The following is a 6,065-nucleotide window of genomic DNA, read 5'->3' on the forward strand; positions in this document are numbered from 1 at the left end:
AAAAAAAAAAAAAAAAAAAAAAGATTATGGGCTCTTCCATTGTTAAACCAAGGGCGGGAATAAAATTGCCCCATATTATCAACGATAATACCTTTCTACTATCGTTGATAATTGGGGCAATTTCATTCCCCATTAAGTTTAAAATAGGGAATGGAATCTTGCAAACAATCTCACTATATGAACTCTCTAATTCCACAGGTGATATAAAAAGATGATGCGAACATGAGGTTCAAGAGAATGGAGTCACAACTGTCGTATTTCCTTTGAAGTCACGTTCGATGCCGCCACTCGAAAGTATTTGAAGCATGTGGCAAACTGGATCTGCCGGGCAGATAGGAAGAATTGACTCATTTCTCATTGCATAATCATCAGCCACTTTCTAACGAAAATATGTCTTTGTGATGGTAATTACTTTTCGCCATCCCTACTTATAAAAGATAGGTGGTATGTAATGGTAAAGACACGGGGATGCGCGAATAGAAATTGCGCAAAAAATGATGAAATGAAAATGAAAATTACTCGACTGGCCGGCCACTAATCTGATATATCTATTGATATAGAATTATACTCGAAGATTATTCCATATCAGTTTTTTTTTTTTTTAAGTAGAAAAGTGATAAAACCGGCTTTCCAGGAGGGTACAGTTTTAAACACTTTCACATGATACAGCTCTGATTTACACTTTTGCACATATTTCTTGAAGGGATTGACCTTTGTTTAATGAGCTTTATCATTAAGTGAGATTTCGTTTCATTTAATAGATAAACAAGCAAAATATAGCCAACATTAAGTTAACGTTCAAAATGAATCTTCAGATTGCTCAGCAAGACGGCGGCATCAAACCCCACCACCAAAGGCACAGATGCACCTGTGGAATTCTTTTGTATACATACATCAATAGAAAAGTGACAACTGTTTGAACAATTACAGCCAGTTGGAACTCCATCTCTTAAACCTCCTTGATGCCAATCAAGAGTTGAAGAGTTTGATTGCGCTATTATTAAACATTTCAAAGTACGTTCACATCAGTCAAAGATGAAGAAAATTATGACAAGAAATTCGTTTTGCGATAACACTCTTCAAGTGCATGTTCGCCCTTATGATATTGGAACCGATATTCTCCCACTTTATCACCTGCTCATATGGACACAAAACGTAGCATTGTTTGTAAAAAATAAAAGAATTAATTAAAAAAAGATAATCCAACTTATTTGGAGGGCTAGTATTTCATAATATTGTCTGCTATGGAGAGCGCAATGTTGGTTCTCAGGAAGGAGAACTCTTCCTCTTTCCATTGATACCTAATTATGTTGACAAACGTCATGCATGACTGATAACATGAACTTTAAAGACAGCAATCACAAAGTGCAGGTTTTACAAGTTTGCGTGTTATTGTGATAGTAACAATGCATGTCTCACTGCATGGATGAGATCTGTCAATGAAAGTGGTCGAATCATCACGCTAACCTACACGACTGCTGGTTCGTGTTTAGGGTTTCTTCTAACCATTTATGGTTCATAACCTTCAACATGGTCACGTTATCAATATTGGTCCTTCCCATAACAGCTAAACCATTATCCATTTTTCTCTCTTCATATTCAAGGCAATTCTTTGTCGCTGCAGGCTACGTGTTACATATGAACAGAGAAAAATTGACTGTGTGGTTAGGTCTCTGTGGGAGTGACCAAGTTATTGGACAGGTGGCCATGTTAAAGATTATGAACATATGTTAGGAGAAACCCTATTTTACAAACATGCATTCGTACAAGCTGGCCTAATTGGCCACTTTCATTGACAGATCCCATCCTTGCAGTGAGGCATGCATTGTTCCTTCACAATAACACGTAATATGGAAAAGTGCACTTTGTCATTGCTGTTTTAAAAGTTCAGGTGCTCAGTCATACATGACATTATTTTGTCGACATAATTGGGTATCGGAAAGAGGAAGAGTTCTTCTTTCCTCACAAGCAACATTGTGCTCTCCACACACCTGACAATAAATAGTAGCCCTCCAAAATTGGATTACCTTTTTTTGATGCGCACTGTATACTTTGTGTAATTTTCATGATTATATCCCTTCTTATCGTGTTCAAATGTAGGCCTGTAGTGGCTGCTCGCATCAATACACGTGTAAACTTCGTTTTCCGTTTACGTATAGTACTGTACAACGAAGGCCCGTGCATAGTCGGCTCATGATATATTACAAATAAGTTTGCCCTATTATTGTCAAGCGATTCATATTATCTATTGCGTATGAGTCAAATTCAAAGAACAATTATTTAATTGTTATTCAAAAAGGGTGCATTGGTCAATTTATAACATAACCCCCTCCACCCCCCCCCCCCCAAAAAAGAAGAAGTTTCTATATATAGTTCGTTGATGTTTATATACAATAGATTTTGTCCCTTCCCAGGAAGCAACAATTTGTCTGCCTATCTAAGGAGTCGGGATACTGTATGTACAAGGCATTACCCACCATCACAATCAGAGGAAATTTTACAGTCAGATTTCATACAACAACTTTTGATTTGTTTATATATATATATTGTCAGCTAATGAACGAGGTTTTTTAACAGTTGAATTTGTTGGAACACTCATGTATGTATAGACAGGGCTCCACACTATCTTTTATTTTGGGTGGCCCAAAGGCAAACATCCGACCTTTTTTTGGTGGCCCGATCAGGCCACCAAATTCTTCATTTCTGAAATTTTGGTGGTCCGACATGCGTTTTTGGTGGCCCCGGGCCACCGGGCCACCGTTAGTGTCGAGCCCTGGTATAGACGACATTAATTTCTCGATTTAGTTTCTACCAATAGAAAAAATATAAAAACCCTCTTTTCCTTTTCCAGATTCAAGTGTCCGCTACTAGTATTTTAAACTCATGTTCGCATTTTGAGTAAAATCAGACGAGCAGAATAGGAGTTATACATCAAATTTAGACACCAAGATTTCGCGAATCGGGGACCTGAAGAGCAATTTTGAGAGGGGTTGTTTTTGCAATCGAGAACCACATCTGACAGAATGGTGAATCAAAAGATTATATCTTTTCAGGAGCTGAAACCTGGAACATTTTTCTTCCATGATTTGTTGATTTTGCGAAAATCAGTCGATTTGAGAATTTGGGATGGTAAAAAAAAACCAAACAGCGAAATAATCATTGTGATCAGCATCATGGACACAGTCACCTATAATATAGAATTGAATAATGATTTTAGGTTCCCACTCCGTTTTGAATAAAGATGCATGCAACACTTTGCATTCTAGGGCTATAATATAATTTTGATTAAAACTTTGCTCAGTGTTTGTCTATATCAAATAAAGCTATGTTGAACATTGGTATAAGCATGCAGCGTGAACCTGCACGGGTTAGTGTTTCCCATGGTAGCGTATATACCTTTATATAATATGGGAGATAATGTCTGAAAATCAGACAAATTCTGTCAGATAATACACTTGTGAAACTCTTTCGCGCTCTTGATATAAAAAAGTCCGGTGTTAAATATGAAAAACCGAGCTGGTGTTAAATTTCCGGTGCTCATTCATGGTGTTAGATTAACACCTCCGGGTGTCATTTCAAAATATAAAATTGTTTTTTTTTTACAGTTTCTTAGTTACTGCACTTCTTGTTAATTTTGAACTTCAACAAGACGATAAAGAATTTTCCGATAAAGTACTTGATTTTCGAAAAAATGTGAAAACACATTTACACCACAATAACATCAGGTGGTGTGGTCTCCTATTGAAGCTGGACGGGTGTTATACCATTGAAATTAACACCACCAATATCAAATCAACACCATGCGGCGTCATTATTGAATTAAATCTAGCGCAGTGTCAAAAATATCACCAGCCACAGTGTCCAATTAACACCACGAAGTGCCAGGTGAACACTTTTTAACACCATCACAATACATTTTCTATATACACCTGTGGGTGTGGTCCTCTATTGAAGTTTGACCCGTGTTAGATTTAACACCCATGATGTTAGATTTAACACCCATGGTGTTAAATCTAACACCGATGTTTTTACAGTGCAGTAGTACTAGTGTCGTTTATCGTACACGCAAATCAGTCTCCGTATATCCATATCACTTCTATTTTAGTATTCATTCTTTGATTCTTCAGTTATCATCTATTCCTATTCTCTCTCTCTCAGGATCGATTTATGCCCTTTTCTCATCCGTTCGATCCCCTCACCAGCTATATTCTGTCTTTTTTTTTTTCCGCTGAATAAATATGTCTGTTTCCGGGCCTCTCCTGTATATCCAGTGTAGTTCATCTTTAGGCTGTTTCTTTTCTCCTCACTCCTTTTTCCTTTTGCCTGCTCTGTAAGTTGCACATAATGTCATTAAATCTGTGTCCCCCTCCTTCATTCCTGCGCCCCTCAGTGAATAGTTCTTTTGGAGTCACCTCTGCCCATAGTTTTAACAAGAAACTCTCAAGGCAAAGTATATTTGTATATTATATTTTGGATCAAAAATTTATCCTCTGGTGATAGACTGAAAGTGCTTCACGTGATTGTAGTTATTTTCAGCTATGTCAGAAAGTTGACACTCCATACTATTTGCAAAGTGATGTAACAAAGCAATTCTGAAACTGTGCGCAGCTCTGTACCCGTCACTCTGTAAAATGTAACAATTTCTATTGCCACAAATCAATTTTGACATTGCGGACTGCTCGAAGCGTCAGTCTGTGAAATGCATCAATTTCTAACAAAACAATTGTGACGTCATAAAAACAACTTGGACAGTCATTTCGGTGCTGCGCCCTTCAGTGAATACAGTAGTTCTTTAGGAGTCACCTCTGCCCATAGTTTTAACAAGAAAATGTCAAGGCCAAGTATATTTGTATATCATGTCCCTATGCGCTCAAAAAAAAAATGGAAAGATTACACAAAAACATCCGATTCCTATTACAATGAATGATGGTACCGGGGAAAAAAAAAAATTTCCAAAGCAGACTTGAATCTATCAATATCAGCGATTTGTCTTAAATTCTGGGGGTAGATTATTCCAGAGTAGAGGCGTTATGGCAAATGTTCATTCTCCGTAAATTTCGGTTATTCTGTTCGGAATAACAAATAAAGTAAGTCTTGCTTTTTGACCGAAGGTTCGATCCTCTCTGGTGTGTATAAGTACTGCTCTCTCAAATAATGTGGAGCAAACATTACAAACGTTAAGTAAATTCAGATGTAGATCTAATGGATTACCCGTTAATAAGAGCAGGTTTGATGCAAGCTTGACAGATGAATTGCATTGTACTATCTGTTCATCCGACGATATAGGGGATGAATTTCATTATATTTTTGTTTGTCCCTTTTTCAACAAAGAGAGATTATTGTATTTACCAATTAAAGTAGCTTGACGGCCAGTAGACCAAATGCATTACATATGGCCAAATTATTCAATTCAACTAATGCTTGCCATTTGAATAAACTAGCCAAATTTGTCAGAATTATTGTTTCAGTTCTCTTCAATACCAAAGAAGAAAGACAGTATTTTTGTAGAAAGTAAAGTAGATGTGAATGTTTGTACACGTAGTGGTAGAGTAGTTAAACGTCCTTTACGCCTTGTTTTGTAAACATATTTATTCATAATATCTGTTATTTTCACATGTACATGTACATCATCACTTATATTTTTGTATAAAGTATTGTAAATATGTTTGTATACTCTCATACCCCGAGAGGGGGTCGATAGAGTCAATAAAATCTTACAAATCTTACAAATCTTACACTAGTAGCAATATCAAACTTAATGGACACAGGAACCCGAGATCCGAAGATTTGATTTTTCACTAGGCCTGAATGTGACAGAACCTGCAAATTAATCATTTTTGCGTCGTGTTGTTGTTTTGTTTTGTGATTTTAGTCTTTCAGTTGACATGACCTCTTTGTTCGCTTCGTCTCCGCGCGTACGCACTAAAACACACACACCACAGCACACATATTCTATCCATCTATCGTTCAGTCACAGCATTTACCATGTACCATGGCTGGCTGCGCTGGACCTGAGCAAAGGTCAGTGGCGGCGGTGCTCGGCGGGGGTCATGAGAATCGCACTA

This window comes from Diadema antillarum, unplaced genomic scaffold (genome assembly GCF_040938485.1).
Source record: "Diadema antillarum isolate AM-2024a unplaced genomic scaffold, OU_Dant_1.0 scf00000086, whole genome shotgun sequence".
In the NCBI taxonomy this organism is placed as follows: Eukaryota; Metazoa; Echinodermata; class Echinoidea; order Diadematoida; family Diadematidae; genus Diadema; species Diadema antillarum.